Consider the following 19,146-nt stretch of genomic DNA (forward strand, 5'->3'; position numbering starts at 1 on the left):
TTTTACAGCTCAAATAGGACTTCCCTGATGTACTGTTCCATTTGATCTTTTTTGAGAGAGAAGGAAAAAAAATGAATGACCTTTGTTATTTTTTTATCAGATTTCCCTTCCTGTCAACTATGGGGGTGACATTTTCTTGGCCCTGTTTTTGCGAAATATAGATGACGTGGGTTCATATATCTTTGCTCGTGGCATGCTTTTTGCCTTGAGCTTTTCTAATTTTGTAAATTCATGAGCCTCCTCTTTGGTTCTCTTTAGTGATCTAGCTTAATTCCCATGCTTGGTAGCTAGTTCTTTTGCCTTCTGTGTAGTGGTTAGTATAGGTTCTGGGTTTGGTCAACTTAGTATCCTGTAACCAACTTTCCTATGATATAGTTTGTTCCTTTTCTAAAATGTCCCTTTGAAGAACAACTAGCTTTCTTGGACTGACTTTTTTCTATCATATCCTCCCTACTAGTGTCCTATATCTGTTAAAATTTGCTTTCCTCTAAGTTATTTATTTCATTGTGTAATTTTTTTTCCTTCCTATCATTCAGGTTAGGTGTTTACAGCAAAATACCCATTCACTTTCAGTTCTCAACAAATTCCTCCTTTTTCTGAAAATGGAATCAAATATATTCTGGTTTGGTGCTCTACATTTTACTCTAGGAAAGTGTTTCAGTGGAAACTCAGTGGAAACTTAAAATTTGTGTGATGATTTGTGGCCTGATGAACTGCTTTACTGCATCCTCTTCCTCCTCCTCCTCCTTTTTCTCTTCTTCCTCCTCTCTCCTTCTTATCCCCATTATCCTCCTTGTCTTTCTTCTCCCTTCCTCCTTTTTTTTCCTTTCCTGTTATTCGAGCACTAAGTACAGTGCTCTACACACTGTAAGCACTCAATAGATACTATTGATTAATTCTCTTCCTCCTCTTCCTTCTCCTCCTCCTCCTCCTCTTCCTCCTCCTCCTCTTCCTCCTCCTCTTCTTCCTCCTTTTCTCTTTCCTTCCTCTTTATCCACCTCTTCCTCCTCCACAACCTCCACCCACCATCCTACATACTACATCAATCAACATTTAGTAGTCCCTATCATGTGTAGAACCTGAAACTGTGGGAACAGAATGCCTGTTCCCTGATACCTTAGTGAAGAAGGTATTAAAATTGATATCGAACCTCTAAACAATCTTGGTCATCATGAAGTTGAAAAGGAAGACACATCAGAGTGGGCTTTATTTTGTCAGAGCATGTTTTCCCATTCTCCAAATAACATTATAATGATTTTCTTTCAATAAATAGCTTATTTAAGATTTAAATAATGCCAAAAGCTTTTGGAAGCCTAGGAAAGAGGGTCCCTAACCTTCAGTTATCCCATTCTACTTGCTAAATTTGTATTATCTACACTTTATTCCCTGTCTAATTACAGTAATAAAGTCACAAAGAAAAGGAGCTTTTAAAATCTCATAGCACACAGGATTAATTAAAATTTTCTTTTTCATGGTTTAGAATCAGTCATTATATCAATCATTAGGGATAATGTTCCTTGAACTATATCCGAATCAGCAAAGATAGAAAAAACATTTGTGAATGATTCATTTCTCAAGTGAGCTCTGTGGACGTTTCTGACCTTACTGCTGAATCACATTCTTATCAAATCAAGTTCTCTTAGCACTGGAAGGAACCTCACAAAATCATAGAATCAAACCCCCTACCTCCAAACTTTGCTATGCCCAAGACAAGCAGGGTTGGGTATCTTATTCCAAAGAATAGAAATTTCATTTCTTGCACAAAATCTGTCCAATGCTAAAAAACCCTCAGTATCAAGCGATTGTTCCTTAAGATGGATCAAGAATCTCTGACTGCAATTGAAAGATTTTTTCTTCAATTCTGACCTCCGATACTTGCGATATCTTTCATGAATCTGGGTCCAGCTCTCAACAATTTGTTACCTTCTCTTCTCCAAACTAATGGCTTGATACCCCCTTTAAATTCTCCATTTAGTTAAACCCTTTAATCATCTTTGAAGCTCTTCTACTGATTCTTCATATATTCTTTATTCATCTCTTAAAATGGAGAGGTCATATCTGGGCATGGAACTTTACTGAAGACCACACAAGGGTCTACGCATTGGGTCTATTGTTCGCTGCCTTTTATATAATAATAATAGTAATAGCAGTATTTGTAAGTGTTTACTTAACTACTAAGCTCTGGGGTAGATTCCAGATAATAGGTCAGACACAGTCCGTATGCCACATTGGGATCACATTCTAAGTAGGATCTCCCTCCCTCCCTGCTGAGGCACAGGTAAGGTAAGTGACCTGCCCAAGATCACTCAGCAAGCTAGTAGTAGAGCTAGGATTATAACCCAGATCCTCTAATTCCCAGGCCTGTGCTCTTTCCACTAGGCCACTGCAACTGCTAGTGTCACTGCTCTCCATGTTATTCTCCACAAATCCATTTCTGTAGCCTATGGGCACCTGGGCTCTAATCCGAGCTCTGCCACAGGTCTGCCGTGTGACCTTAGGCAAGTCACTTAAATTTTCTGGGCCCTACTTACCTCATCTGTAAAATGGTATTTGTTAAGCACTTACTAGGTGCCAAGCACTGTTCTAAGTGCTGGTGTAGATACAAGGTAATCAGGTTGTCCCAAGAGAGGCTCACTGTCTTAATCCCCATTTCTACAGCTGAGGTAACTGAGGCACAGAGAGGTTAAGTCAGTTGCCCAAAGTCACAGCTGACAAATGGTGGAGCCGGGATTAGAACCTTGACTCTCAAGCCCCTGCTTTTTCCACTAAGCCACACTGCTTAAACTGGATATTCCCGCTGAGATTCAGGTGAACTACTCTGGAGTGGGGGTTGGGGGAGAACCCCAGCTCTGCCACGTCTGCTGTGTGATCTTGGGCAAATCACCTAACTTCTCTTTGCTTCAGTTACCTCATCTGTAAAATGGGGATGAAGACTGTGATCCCCATATGGAACATTGACTGTATCCAACCTGATTAGCTTGTACCTGCTCCAGCACTTAGTTCATGGCCTGGCACATAGTAAGCACTTAACAAATACCATTTTTTAAAAAAAGAGAATGAGGAGTGATCTCCTGAGGACAAAACATTTACTGAGAATCCCTTTGGGAATGAAGGGGATATTTGCCCGAGACCGACAGTGGGCTCACTGAGCTCACAAAGGCTGACTGAACAGCACTCCTTCCACGGGGCTCCTGTTTGGTTTCAAAATAACCCTGGCAGTACTGGAGGTAATATGCCAGTCATATTTATTGAGCGCTGACTGTGTGCAGAGCACTGTACTAAGCGCTTGGGAAGTACAAGTTGGCAACATATAGAGACAGTACCTACCCAACAGTGGGCTCACAGTCTAGAAGGGGGAGACAGACAACAAAACCAAACATATTAACAAAAGAAAATAAATAGAATAGATATGTACTAGTAAAATAAATAAATAGAGTAATAAATATGTATAAACATATACATATATACAGGTGCTGTGGGGAAGGCAAGGAGGTAAGATGGGGGAATGGAGAGGAGGAAGAGGGGGAAAGGAAGGAGGGGGCTCAGTCTGGGAAGGCCTCCTGGAGGAGGTGAGCTCTCAATAGGGCCTAGAAGGGAAGAAGAGAGCTAGCTTGGCGGATGTTGGGAGGGAGGGCGTTCCAGGCCAGGGGGATGACGTGGGCCAGGGGTCGACGGCAGGACAGGTGAGAACGAGGCACGGTGAGGAGATTAGCGGCAGAGGAGTGGAGGGTGAGGGCTGGGCTGTAGAAGGAGAGAAGGGAGGTGAGGTAGGAGGGGTCGAGGTGATGGAGAGCCTTGAAACCGAGGGTGAGGAGTTTCTGCCTGATGAGCAGATTGATTGGTAGCCACTGGAGATTTTTGAGGAGGGGAGTAACATGCCCAGAGCGTTTCTGGACAAAGACAATCCGGGCAGCGGCATGAAGTATGTATTGAAGTGGGGAGAGACACGAGGATGGGAGATCGGAGAGGAGGCTGATGCAGTAGTCCAGATGGGAAAAGGATGAGAGCTTGAACGAGGAGGGTAGCAGTTTGGATGGAGAGGAAAGGGCAGATCTCGGCAATGTTGCAGAGCTGAGACTGGTAGATTTTGGTGATTGGATGCGAGGGGTGAATGAGAGAGCGGAGTCGAGGATGACACCAAGATTGCGGGCTTGTGAGACGGGAAGGATGGTAGTGCCGTCAACAGTGATGGGAAAGTCAGGTAGAGGGCAGGGTTTGGGAGGGAAGACAAGGAGTTCAGTCTTGGACATGTTGAGTTTTAGGTGGCGGGCAGACATTCAGATGGAGATGTCCTGAAGGCAGGAGGAGATGCAAGCCTGGAGGGAGGGGGAGAGAGCAGGGGCAGAGATGTAGATTTGGGTGTCATCAGCGTAGAGATGATAGTTGATGCCGTGGGAGCAAATGAGGTCACCAAGGAAGTGAGTGTAGATCGAGAACAGAAGGGGATCAAGAACTGAACCTTGGGGAACCCCCACGGTAAGGGCATGGGAGGGGGAGGTGGAGCCGGCAAAAGACACTGAGAATGAACGACCAGAGAAATAAGAGGAGAACAGAGTCTGTGAAGCCAAGGTTGGATAGTGTGTTGAGGAGAAGGGGGTGGTCCACAGTGTCGAAAACAGCTGAGATGTCGACGAGGATTAGGATAGAGTATGAGCCGTTGGATCTGGCAAGCAGGAGGTCACTGGTGACCTTTGAGAGGGCAGTTTCCGTGGAACGTAGGGGACGGAAGCCAGATTGGAGGGGGTCGAGGAGAGAGTTGGTGTTGAGGACCCGAGGCAGTGCGTGTAGACAACTCGTTCAAGGACTTTGGAAAGGAATGGTAGGAGGGAGATGGGGCGATAACTAGAAGATGAGGTGGGGTCAAGAGAGGGTTTTTTTTTAGGATGGGAGAGACATGGGCATGTTTGAAGGCAGAGGGGAAAGAACCAGTGGAGAGTGAGCGGTTGAAGATGGAAGTTAAGGAGGGGAGAAGGGATGGAGCAAAAGATTTCATGAGATGAGAGGGAATGGGGTCAGAAGCACAGGTGGCCGGAGTAGCACTTGAGAAGAGGGAGGAGAGCTCCTCTGAGGATACTGCTGGGAAGGATGGGAGAGTAGCTGAGAGTGTTGAGAGCCGAGGGGTTGGAGAAGGGGGGGGGGAGTGACTTTGGGGAGGTCGGACCTGATGGATTTAATTTTATTAATGAAGTAGGAGGCCAGATCTTTGGGGGTGAGGGAAGGAGGAGCGGGAGGAACTGGGGGCCTGAGAAGGGAGTTGAATGTACGGAAGAGCTGACAGGATGATGGGCATGGGTGTCAAAAAGGGAGGAGAAATAGTTTTGTCTGGCAGAGGAGGGGGCAATGGGATGGGACTATCTCCCTGCTCTAGGGAAAGAGTTGCTCTGAGGGCCTTGATGTTGTGGGCTGCCATCTCATTTACACTCACAGAAAGGCATTCTTTAAACGAGTGGGAACGGACATTAAGAAGGTGAACTTGTTTTTCCCTGGAAGGGCGTAAGGAGAAGTGCTCCACCCTCTTGAACAAATTATTCAGTCATTCATTCAATCGTATTTATTGAGCGGTTACTGTGTGCAGAGCACTGTACTAAGCGCTTGGAAAATACAAGTCGGCAACATATAGAAACGGTCCCTACCCAACAACAGGCTCACAGTCTAGAAACCGGAGACAGACAACAACAACAACATGTAGACAGGTGTCAAAATCATCAGAACAAATGTAATTATAGCTATAAGCATATCATTAACAAAATAAATAGAGTAGTAAGTATGTACAAGTAAAATAAATAGAGTAATAAATCTGTACAAATATATACAAGTGCTGTGGGATGGGGAAGGTACTAGAGTCGGGGGTGGGCAGGAGGAGAGGAAAAAGGGGGCTCAGTCTGGGAAGGCCTCCAAGAGGAGGTGAGTTCTCAGTAGGGCTTTAAAGGGATGAAGAGAGCTAGCCTGGCGGATGTGGGGACGGATGGCATTCCAGGCCAAGGGAAGAACGTGGGTTGGGGGTAGACGGCAGGACAGGCAAGAACGAGGCACAGTGAGCAGGTTAGCAGCAGAGGAGTGGAGGATTTGTGCTGGGCTGCTGAAGGAGAGAAGATAGGTGAGGCAGGAGGGGCCGAGGTGATGGAGAGCCTTGAAGCCTAGAGTGAGGAGTTTTTGCTTGATTTGTAGGTTGACAGGCTGCCACTGGAGATTTTTGAGGAGGGGAGTAACATGCCCAGAGTGTTTTGGTACAAAGATAATCCGGGCAGCAGTGTGAAGTATAGACTGAAGTGGGGAGAGACAGGAGGATGGGAGATCAGAGAGGAGGCTGATGCAGTAATCCAGTCGGGATAGGATGAGAGACTGAACCAGCAAGGTAGCAGTTTGGATGGAGAGGAAAGGGCGGATCTTGGCGATGTTGTGGAGGTGAGACCGGGAGGTTTTGGTGATGGATTGGGTGTGTAGGGTGAACGAGAGAGCGGGGTCGAGGATGACACCAAGGTTGCGGACTTGTGAGATGGGAAGGATGGTAGTGCCGTCTACAGTGTTGGGAAAATCAGAGAGAGGGCAGGGTTTGGAAGATAAGATAAGGAGTTCAGACTTGGACATATTGAGTCTTAGATGGCCCGGACATCCAGATGGAGATGTCCTGAAGGCAGGAGGAGATACGAGACTGGAAGGAGAGGGAGAGAGCAGGGACGGAGATGTAGATTTGGGTGTCATCAGTTTAGAGATGATAGTTGAAGCCGTGGGAGCAAATAAGTTCACAAAGGGAGTGAGTGTAGATAGAGAATAGAAGGAGACTAAGAACTGACCCTGGAGGAACCCCTAAAGTTAGGGAATGGGAGGGGGAGGAGGAGCCCGCAAAAGATACTGAGAAGGAATGACTGGAGAGATGAGGAGAACCAGGAGAGAACAGAGTCTGTGAAGCCAAGGTTGGATAGCGTGTTGAAGGGAAGAGGGTGATCCATAGTGCCGAAGGCAGCTGAGAGGTCGAGGAGGATTAGGATAGAGTAGGAGCCATTGGATTTGGCAAGAAGGAGGTCACTGTTGACCTTTGAGAGGGCAGTTTCGGTGGAGTGTAGGGGACGGAAGCCAGATTGGAGGAGGTCAAAGAGAGAGCTGGCATTGAGGAATTCGAGTATAGGCGACTCTTTCTAGGATTTTGGAAAGGAAGCATAGAAGGGAGATAAGGTGATAACTAGAAGGGGAAGTGGGGTCAAGAGAGGGTTTTTTTAGGATGGGGGAGACATGGGCATGTTTGAAGGCAGAGGGGAAGGAACCAGTGGAGAGTGAGCAGTTGAAGGTGGAAGTTAAGGAGGGGAGGAGGGAAAGGGTGAGAGTTTTCATAAGATGAGAGGGAATGGGGTCTGAGGCACAGGTGGATGGAGTAGCACTTGAGAGGAGGGAGGAGGATCTCATCTGAAGATACTGCTGGGATGGGAGAGTCCTTGTTCCTTGTTCCATATGGGGCTCAAGTCTCAATCTCCATTTTACAGATGACGTAACTGAGGCACAGAGAAGTGAAGTGGTGTACTCAAGATCAAACATATATCCCTATACTGTGCTGTTTCCCGTAACTGTAATTTGTTTTAATGTCTGCCTTGCCTACTAGACTGTGAGCTCCTGTAAGGTTGAGACGGTGTCTTCCAACTGTATTGTTATTGAACTTCCCCTAAGCATTTAGTATAGTGATCTGCATACAGTAAGTGCTCAGTCAATACTAATGATTGATTGGTTGAAATGCAGGCACTATATTGGTGATTCACATTTGTTTCTTTATTATTCCCTCTGGATCTTTTACTTTTGTACTTCACTCTAGACAATGAGCTCATTGTGGACAGAGAAATAATTTACCAACTCTGTTATATTGTACTCCCTAAGCCCATAATATGGTGCTCTACACACAATACGCACTCAATAAATATACTGAAATTTTGATACTTGATACTTGCCCCTTACCAGTGATTTATCCTTCTGGTTTTTGTGGTGTTCGGCTTTCATCCATAAATGTATTTCCTTGAACTGTTCCAATCCATGTCTTTTTTCCTACTGACTCACTTCATCAATTTATCAAGGTTTTAATTTTTTTTCAGAGTTTCCAGCACATTAGTGAGTCCACCCACTGGATGTCACCTGCAAATTTAACAAATGTGTTCTCTATCCCTATAGGCCATCTGTGAAGTTTTATTGTACTTCCCATGCACTTAGTACAGTGCTCTGCACACAGTAAGTGTTCAATAAATACAATTGAATGAATGAATTGATGAAGGGAGACTTTATGGACAATAACATTTAGAGATCATGGTAGGGTGTCAGTATAGGGAGAAGTGAGAAATAAGCCAAGGTGAGAGATAACTAGAAAGGGTTCATTCATTCATTCAATCGTATTCATTGAGCACTTATGGTGTGTAAAGCACTGGGCTAAGTGCTTGGGAGAGTACCATGAAAGAACAAGCAGGGAACAGCATTCCCTGCCCATAATGAAAGGGTTTGGTGGTGAAGAGCAAGAGCAAGAAGATATCTGGGAGGAAGGGTGTCTAAATATGTTGATCATTTGTCCCTTTGATGAACAGAAGACTAGAAGTCATTTATGAAGTGGCGTAAGCTCCTTGTGGCCAGGGATATGTCTGCCAAGTCTGTTGTATATTATTATCCTTAGCCGTAATAAAGTGCTCTGCATTTGGTAGGTGTTCAATAAATGCCGTTGATGATGGTGAGGAAGTCAATAAGTTGGTTGAGGGAGAGGCAGAGTACAGGAGAGCAAAGGCCCCAGGGAGAGAGTTAACAAGTGAGAAGTAGAGGGGGATGCCTTCTGGAGAAGATTCTGAAGAAGGAAATTGGAAAAATGGGAAGGGAAACCCACTGCAGAAAATTGAGTTGTTCAAGCACCTAACAGGGAAGGGAGTTCGGGAAAGACAAAAGTTCAAAGTTGTTCAGGCAGTGAAAGAATTCAAGGAGGATGTAAATGAAGAAAAGGATGCATATATCTGTTGCTGAGCTACAAAACCCCAATCTTTTGTAGTTACAGAGTCAACACCTCTGGTAACACCCTTTGCATTCACCTATAGAATGGAGTTCATGGCATTTATAAACAATGTTGAAGAATTTGTTTTTCTAGGGCTTTCTCAAAATAAGGAGGTGCAGAAAGTGTGTTTTCTTGTATTTCTGCTCTTGTAAACAGCCACTGTTCAGGGAAATCTTCTCATTGTACTAGCTGTTAATGTCAGTGTGAATCTTGGCTCACCCATGTATTATTTCCTCAGCTATCTTTCCTATGCAGAGATCTGCTACTCCTCTACAACTGCTCCCAAACTAATTTTAGACTTAGGCATTGAAAAGAAAGGGATTTCCTTGAATGACCTCATGACTCAGCTATTCTTCATTCATTTCTTTGGTGGGACAAAGATTTTCATACTCACCGTGATGGCCTATGATCGCTATAATAATAATAGTATTTGTTAAGCACGTACTATGTGCAAAGCACTGTTCTAAGCGCTGGGGGATACAAAGTGATCAGGTTGTCCCACGTGGGGGTCACAGTCTTAACCCCCATTTTACAAGATGAGGTAACTGAGGCACGGAGAAGTTGTGGCATACCCAAGATCACACAGCTGACAGGTGGCAGAGCCAGGATTCGAACCCAAGACCTCTGACTTCCAAGCCCGGGTTCTTTCCACTGAGCCACGCTGCTTATCTCTATGTTGCCATCTGCAAGTCCCTGCACTACACCTCCTTCATGAGCCAACTTATGTGCAGCCTTCTGGTTGGGATGGCATGGATGGGTGGCTTCTTGCATTCTATGGCTCAAATTATCCCCGTATTCCGCTTACCCTTCTGTGGACCTAATGTGATTGACCACTATTTCTGCGACCTGCTCCCTCTGCTGAAACTTGCCTGCAAGGACACTTTTGTCATCGGCTTGCTGATTGTGGCTAATGGTGGAATGCTCTCTGTGGTCAACTTCCTGGTATTGGTCGTTTCATATGTTTTCTTATTCCACTTAAGACACGAGGTTCTAGAGGACGTCGCAGAGCCCTCTCGACCTATGGCTCCTATATCACGATGGTGATCTTGTTTTTTGGACCTTGCATCTTCACCTACATGAGGCCCTCTGCCAGGTTTTCCATCGACAAAATGGTGGCTGTTTTCTACACTGTCATCACCCCCGTGTTGAACCGTATCATTTACTCTTTGAGAAACTGAAATGAAACATGCTGTGAGGAGACTATGTGTCATTAAGATGAAAGGAAGAAAAAATGAAAGACAATATGGGAAGAAGATTGGTGATTTGTGATTAAACATCTGAGGGAATAGGAATTTTGTGTGCTGAGTGTGTGGTTAAGGAAGAGATGGTATTCATTTAAGGAAATGAGTATGAGAGTGTAGGTGCGTTTGTGTGTATGTGCATGTGCATGTGTGTGACAGAGTGTGAGAGAGAATGTTTACTTCTCTCTTCCTTCCCTCTGCTTTCTCAGCCTCTTCTTCACCCTTTCTTACCTCCTCTACTCTTCAGTTTTCCCTTTACCTTACCCTCTCTTTCTCCATTTCCTTTATCACCTCTCTCCCTCTCTTCCTTTCTCTCTCCTTTCCTTTCTTCTCACCCCCGTTTCTCTTTCTCCCCTCACCCTTCTCCATTTTTCTCTCCCTCTCTAATCTTGTATCATTATGCCTGCCCCCATAGAAACCCTGCCTACCAATTCCCCACTTGCAAGACATTTTTAAAGGCAGTTCTATTCACCAATGTCATTTCTTTTCATTGGTTTAAGAATAATCTATTAAGCTAAGAGTTTTTGAAAGATTTGCTAGGATGGCAGCATTTGTACTGAATCATTAACCTCTGAGCATTCATTCTTTCAATCGTATTTATTAAGCGCTTACTGTGTGCAGAGCACTGTACTAAGCGCTTGGGAAGCCCAGGTTGGCAACATCTAGAGACGGTCCCTACCCCACAGCGAACTCACAGTCTAGAAGGGGGAGACAGACAACAAAACAAAACATATTAACAAAATAAAATAAATAAAGATGTACAAATAAAATAGAGTAATAAATACGTACAAACATACATACATACATACGGGTGCTGTGGGGAGGGGAAGGAAGTGAGGCGGGGGGGATGGGGAGGGGGAGGAGGGGGAGAGGAAGGAGAGGGCTCAGTCTGGGAAGGCCTCCACTTGTCAGCTGGGTAACTTTGGGCAGGTCACTTCACTTCTCTGTGCCTCAGTTACCTTATCTGCACAGTGGGGATTAAGAGCACTTGGTATTCAACCCAGGCTCCGCCCTCAGCCCCACATCAGCTATGTACGTAACTGCAATTTAATTATTCATATTAATGTCTGTCTCCTCCCCTAGACTGTAGACTCGTTGTGGGCAGGGAACACGACTACCAACTCTGTTGTGGTATATTCTACCAAGCATTTAGTACAGTGCTTTGCACACAGTGCTCAATAAATATCATTGATTGATTGGTCTGCTGTAAAAAGATTCATTTAATAGGGAAGGAATTCAGAATTCTTGCAAACCAAAGTGGGATGGAGTCTCTCCTCCAAGAGGCAAGACTGGTAAAGTGAGGAAGGGCTATGGAGACAGAAGAGGACCGAGGACCGACAGAGAAGAGGTGGAGAGATGCAAAGAGTTTGGAGACAGGGAAAGGGAGGATTATTGAATATCAGTCTGGCTCAGCTGGTAGCCCCGAATGACCCTGATATCAGATTTAAGTGATCCCGAAAACCCACATCACCAGAGGCCTCCGCTCATCCCGCCATAAAGAGGCCATCTAGAGCCTTCTCTAGAGGACAGTTCCAACTGATCCTTTTCTAGCCAGACCATTTCTGGCTCCAGGATCTCAAATCTTTCCTGCATTCTTTGCTGGACAACCTCTTCTTTTCCAGGATTACAGGCTCTCCTGAAATAAGAGGAGAGGATGATTTAAGATTGCAGTGACCATTTCTGGGACACTTTGAAGACACTAAAGATCATGGAGGGTCTTTTCCCAAAGCAAAAAAACAGAAATCAATTTGTCTTCAGAAATAAATGAGCCACAGTTTACAGGCCTTGGGTTAAAATCAAACCTATGAACAAAACTGGCTGTACACATTGAATCACTGTAACAATGCTCTGCACACAGTAAGTGCTCAATGAATACAACTGTTTAATCATGGAGTCCCCTCAGATGCAGATGCAGGATCCAAGACGATCCCCTCATATCCTTCAACCTGCGCTGGGAGTTTGGATCTTCACCATCTAGAGCCCTCATTCCCATGGTGGCAGTCCTGTACTGTATTCCTCCTTCCTCCCTCGATTCCTCTTTTTTAATCTTGAGTTTTCTCGATTGTGATCTATTAAGGACAGGGAATGGGTGTTTTACTTCTCAGATACTCTCCCAATTTCTTAGAACAGTGCTTCACACTCAGGAAGTGCTTGATAAATACCAATCATTGATTGACTGGATTAGAAAATTCTCTATGATGATGTTATGATTATGTCATCACTTCAGAGCTACACTGGAAGATTAAAGTACCAGAGATTTTCCCTTTGCGACTGACACTGAGAGATTCATCCAATACTCCTGGGCTAATGAGAGATAGGGTGGCACAGATAAATGAAATCCACAGAAAATCCACAAATAATCCCAAACTACACTTTATATGAAACAGTTTCAACCCCTTCTCCTATTAATCACTTTAATGGGAGCTGCTAATAAAAGCCAAAATGACTGTTTTGTATTTCACCTCCCTTCTCTTTTCTGCTCATTTTTAGATTAGGTTTAATCAGCTTCTAAATGACCACATTTAATATTGTTTGTAATTTCTTCTAGGTCAAATTATTTCTGTTGGAGTCCAATACTCTTGGGAGTTCAATTTCCAGCTTTAAGACATTTTGGGAAGTCACTTTAGTGTATTGCCTATGCATGCTATGGTAGGGGCAGAGAAGGGGAAAGTTCTTCAAGGATCGGATTGGATGATCTATTTAGAGGTTCTGGGAGACTGATGGCTTCCGTCCCCTTCATTCCACGGAAACTGCGCTCTCAAAGGTCACCAATGACCTCCTGCTTGCCAAATCCAACGGCTCATACTCTGTCCTAATCCTCCTCGACCTCTCAGCTGCCTTTGACACTGTGGACCACCCCCTTCTCCTCAACATGTTATCTGACCTTGGCTTCACAGACTCCGTCCTCTCCTGGTTCTCCTCTTATCTCTCCGGTCGTTCTTTCTCAGTCTCTTTTGCAGGCTCCTCCTCCCCCTCCCATCCTCTTACTGTGGGGGTTCCCCAAGGTTCAGTGCTTGGTCCCCTTCTGTTCTCAATATACACTCACTCCCTTGGTGACCTCATTCGCTCCCACGGCTTCAACTATCATCTCTACGCTGATGACACCCAGATCTACATCTCTGCCCCTGCTCTCTCCCCCTCCCTCCAGGCTCGCATCTCCTCCTGCCTTCAGGACATCTCCATCTGGATGTCCACCCGCCACCTAAAGCTCAACATGTCGAAGACTGAGCTCCTTGTCTTCCCTCCCAAACCTTGTCCTCTCCCTGACTTTCCCATCTCTGTTGACGGCACTACCATCCTTCCCGTCTCACAAGCCCGCAACCTTGGTGTCATCCTCGACTCCGCTCTCTCATTCACCCCTCACATCCAAGCCGTCACCAAAACCTGCCGGTCTCAGCTCCGCAACATTGCCAAGATCCGCCCTTTCCTCTCCATCCAAACCGCTACCCTGCTCATTCAAGCTCTCATCCTATCCCGTCTGGACTACTGCACCAGCCTTCTCTCTGATCTCCCATCCTCGTGTCTCTCTCCACTTCAATCCATACTTCATGCTGCTGCCCGGATTATCTTTGTCCAGAAACGCTCTGGGCATATTACTCCCCTCCTCAAAAACCTCCAATGGCTACCGATCAATCTGCGCATCAGGCAGAAACTCCTCACCCTGGGCTTCAAGGCTCTCCATCACCTCGCCCCCTCCTACCTCACCTCCCTTCTCTCCTTCTACTGCCCAGCCCGCACCCTCCGCTCCTCCACCACTTATCTCCTCACTGTACCTCGCTCTCGCCTGTCCCGCCATCGACCCCTGGCCCACGTCATCCCCCGGGCCTGGAATGCCCTCCCTCTGCCCATCCGCCAAGCTAGCTCTCTTCCTCCCTTCAAGGCCCTGCTGAGAGCTCACCTCCTCCAGGAGGCCTTCCCAGACTGAGCCCCTTCTTTCCTCTCCCCCTCGTCCCCCTCTCCATCCCCCCAGTCTTACCTCCTTCCCTTCCCCACAGCACCTGTATATATGTATATATGGTTGTACATATTTATTACTCTATTTATTTATTTATTTATTTATTTATTTTACTTGTACATTTCTATCCTACTTATTTTATTTTGTTGGTATGTTTGGTTCTGTTCTCTGTCTCCCCCTTTTAGACTGTGAGCCCACTGTTGGGTAGGGACTGTCTCTATGTGATGCCAATTTGTACTTCCCAAGCGCTTAGTACAGTGCTCTGCACATAGTAAGCGCTCAATAAATACGATTGATTGATTGATTGATTGATGGTGTAGTATTTTGACTAGGAACACTCTGGAACCAATATCCCTGTTTTCTAGTGAATCAGCTGCTGCTAGCCAGGGTTGGTCTGAGCGAGGTTCTAGTTTGGATGACTTGGAGATTGGCCTTGTAGCTCTAGCAATCATTCCAGAAGACTCTGGGCTTTTTCGTAGTATAAAATGCACTTGAATTCAAATTTTTGCCCTAAATCCAATCTTTTAGCCCTAAGCACCAGTCCAGGCAGATTATTAGAAGAAGTGGATCAAATCACATAGCATCCAAGAAATCTTTGATGTCTTCACAGCTAAGTTCTTTTTAATAACAGCAAGAATAACAACAAAATGTGATTGTTCTCTTTTGTCCTAGTAAAAGTAAAAATAAAATAAAATCACTTTGTCTATCTGACTATAATTGTTATAATGGGGTTAGATTTTCTTTTTTTTTAGTTAAGGTTGTCATTTGGTAGTGGTGGAAAATTTGATATTTGACAATGGTAATAATAGTGATATGGTATTTGCTAAGCGCTTACTATGTGCCAAGCACTGTTCCAAACGCTGGATATTTTCTTTTGTTCAGGAATAAAAACAAGCAAATTCTGATTTACACTATTTTTTATATTTCAGTGGCATATGTTTTTAAGAACCATTTGTTACTTGAGTAACTCCCAGACAATGAATAGATTACATGGAGTCACAGGAAAAGATTACAAGGGGCATCTTATTTTGTTAAAGTATAAACAAAATTACTCATAGAACATTCATATAAAATGCCTGCTAAATTAATGATCAAAGATTATAATATAGAGATTAAAGAAAAGTCCCTTTGATTTTTGAAAAGCTGAATGGTTTGCAGTAATAATGCTGTCATTACTGTAGTTTTAATCTCTTTAATTATGCTAGATGATTTTCTCTGACATAATCTTCTTCTCATGGTACAGTGGTTGGTATGTAGATGTGCAAATTCCCCCTGATTTGTCAGAATTCAGCAGTAAACATTTTAAATTAAACTGATCACCACATCTTTATTATGTGCATATTCATGGTATAAAATTATGAGCTATGCCTTTTAATTGAAAAGGAATAATTTGATGTCAATTGATAGAAAATAGAAAGGTTAATGTATTTTTAATGGTATTTGTAGGCATTTACTATGTGCCAGGCACTACACTAAGCGCTGGAGTAGATACAAACTATTCAGGTTGGATATAGACCACATGCCACATAGAACTCACAGTCTTAATCCCCACTTCACAGATGAGGTAACTGAGGCCCTGAAAAGTTCATTCATTCATTCATTCATTCAATCATATTTATTTAGCACTCACTGTGTGCAGATCACTGTACTAAGCGCTTGGGAAGTACATGTTGGCAACATATAGAGACGGTCCTTACCCAACAACAGGCTCACAGTCTAGAAGGGAGAGACAGACAACAAAACAAACATGTGGACAGGTGTCAAGTCGTCAGAATAGAGTAAAGCTAGATGCACATCATTAACAAAATAAATAGAATAGTAAATATGTACAAGTAAAATGAATAAAGTAATAAATCTGTACAAACATATATACAGGTGCAGTGGGGAGGGGAAGGAGGTAGAGTTGGGAGGGGATGGGGAGGAAGAGAGAAAAAGGGGGCTCAGAAGTGAAGTGACTTGACCAAGGTCACAAAGAAGACAAGCGGTGGAGCCAAGATTAGAATCCAGGTCCTTCTGACTCCCAGGCCTGTGCTCTATTCATTGGGCCTTGCCTCTGATTAGATTCCACTTTGATGGCATTGAAAGAAAGAGTTGGGGAACTAAGGAGTGTAAATAAAGACATTTTAGTAACATTTACAAATGCAGTGGGGCAAGTCAAGGAAATTTTCTGCCCTTAGGAATTCCACACAGCCCTGTCCATTCCATCTTCTTCCAATTCCTGAAGTTGGTTTTTCTCTGATTGAAGAATTCTCAGTGTTACAGTGGAAAACACATTCGAGGCATAGCCTCTGGGAAATCCCTCCTGCAGTTATTGTGTGTTTGCTGTCCATTAACTTTCGCCAACAACGTTTCAGTCATGGCTAGAAGGGCTTGGTGCATCAAAGCATTCATTCTACAAGTTGGATTCAGAGCTATATTAGTTAGAAACAATCCAACAGAGAGAGGTATGGTCCTCTTAAGGCAGTGCACATTCTGTGGTTCTAGGAAATACATTATCTGATTTAAAAGGTCTTTTGAATGGTGCTGGAACATTCTGTACAAGCTGAAAATGGAATAGGAAATCAAGCTTAAAACGCAATGAGAAATCTGACAGCCTCCTCAAATTGACAATAGAGTGAGAGGATTATAATACCTCGCTGACATTTGCTTTATAAATCTAGTTGAACTCTGGTTCTCTCCTCTCTCCCACTTGTGTAAATGGATGTTAACCAATCAATATCATATGGGTAGGTGACACACATTATTTTTTATTTCTGTGAAAGAGACTTCATTTTGGCTGAATTTTACAAATCTACAGTATTAGAAGATCTGGGGAAATGACAGGTGAAAGGAATTGCATATAAAAGGTGCAGTAACTGTGGTATTTAAGTGGTCACTATGTTCCAAACACCGCACTGCAGCACAGGGGTAGACACAAGAAAATCAGGTCCCACAAGGGGCTCACAGTCTAAGTAGCAGTGAGAATAGACATTGAATCCCCATTTTGCAGATGAGGGACTTGAGGCACAGAGAATTTTAATGACTTGTCCAAGGTTACACAGGAGGTGAGTGGCACAGCCAGTATGAGAACTCAGGTCCTCTGGCTCCCCGGCCAGAGCTCTTTAAGTTGGGCCATGCTGTTTCTTTGGGAAAAGTTCTGTAAGGGCCAGGTCTTGGTTCCAGTGGCTATCAGGACCGACATGGTTGTTACGTGTACTATTAATCTGGAAATGGTGGGGATTTAGTCCTTAAAGGTTTCTGATATTCTGTAATCAATCAATCCCCCTCTCAGGGCCACATATGGAGAGTCTCCAGTACTCTACCAGTCTCCACTACTGGAGGGAGAGTCAAGTAGAGGCCTTTCCATTCCATTCCACTCCATTCCATTCCATTCCATTCTATTCCATTCCATTCCATTCCTAGCTTGGGCAGTGGCTAGCGAGTGGAAGGCAATCTGCTGCAAGGCAAAACCCACCTGCGCTGGGCAGCAGTGGCATGCGGGAGAGTCAAGGGCAGAGACTCAAATTTACTTCATGGAAGAGGGCAATGGTAAACCTCCTCTGTATTTTTATCAGGAAAATTCTCTATATACAGTACCAGAACGATTGCAGATGGAGATGGGGCATTTTGGGAGAGATGTGTCCATGGCATCTCTTTGGGTTGGAAATGACTCGACAGCAGAAGACAAGATAAGACAATCAATCAATAAATGGCATTTATTGTGTGTGAACCGTGTGCAGAGCACTGTATTAAATCCGTGGGAGGGTACAGTGCGATAGAGTAGGTAGACACGTTCCCTGTAACAAACAGAACTTGTGAAAAACCTGTTAAGGGTTGGAATACCCTTTGGGTAGGAGATCAGGGTGTGTTTCCCTGGTCCACAAACTGTAAGCTCATTGTGGGCAGGGAATGTGTCTGTTATATTGTTATATTGTACTCCCCCAAGCACTTAGTCAGTGCTCCATGCACAGTAAGTGCTCAACAAATGCGACCTATTGATTGATGTAAATATCCTCATTTCTCCTGTCTGTAATCTTTTTAAATGTCTATTCCCCCTGAAGGGAAGAAGCTCTTTTTTTTAAAAAAAAAACTATGTTTTAATAGTATTTGCTAAGTGCTTCTCGACCACGAGGAGACACCATAACCAGGAAGAGGATCCAAGGCGGCAGTTCCCATCATAAACTTCCCACCCAGAATGGGGCAAAATGAGCCTCAGTTGAGCCGGAGTTGGGGACAAAGGGGCTCAGCACTGTACTAAGCACTGGGGTAGATACAAATTAATTAGATGGGACACACTCCATTTCCCACAAGGGGCTCGCAGTCTTAATCCCCATTTCAAAGAAGATGCAACTGAGGCACAGAGACGTGAACTGACTTGCCAAGGTCACACAACAGACAAGTGGTAGAATGGGGATTAGAACTCAGGTCCTTCTGTAAGATCCATTTAGACTGTAAGCTCCCTCTAGACTGAAAGCTTACTGTAGGCAGGGAATGTGTTCACCAACTCTAATATATTATACTCTCCCAAGCACTTAGTACAGTGTTCTGTCCACAGTAAAAGATCAACAAACCTCATTGATTGATTGATTGATTTGCAGGCCCCTGCTCTATCCACTAGGTCATGGTGCTTCTCTTGTGGGCAGCGATTATGTCTACCAATTCACTTGTATTGTATCCTCCTGAGTGTTTAGTACAGTGCTCTGCACATAGTAAGTGATCAGCAAATACGATTCTTTAATTGTTGTCCATACTCACATGCTAGAGCTCCAAGAAGATGGATCATAGGGCACAGAATCAGAGAAAACATTCTAGAGACCATGGAGAACTCTTCGGATCAGAGGAATTCCCAGGGAGAATGTTTTTGGGAAGAAAATGCTGTTTGACTGAATTTGCTCTCTTCGTAGTTATTTCTAACTGGGTTTTGTTGCAGATGTATTTCCCCTCTGCTCAACCAAAGTGAACTT

The 19,146-nt window shown here is 44.2% G+C and overlaps 1 pseudogene; it reads left to right on the forward strand.

Moving 5' to 3' along the window:
- Nucleotides 1–8,787: 8,787 nt before the first annotated feature.
- LOC119922549 lies at nucleotides 8,788–10,185 on the forward strand (annotated as a pseudogene).
- The last annotated feature ends 8,961 nt before the right edge of the window (nucleotides 10,186–19,146 follow it).

This window comes from Tachyglossus aculeatus, unplaced genomic scaffold (assembly GCF_015852505.1).
Source record: "Tachyglossus aculeatus isolate mTacAcu1 unplaced genomic scaffold, mTacAcu1.pri scaffold_108_arrow_ctg1, whole genome shotgun sequence".
NCBI classification, from domain to species: Eukaryota; Metazoa; Chordata; class Mammalia; order Monotremata; family Tachyglossidae; genus Tachyglossus; species Tachyglossus aculeatus.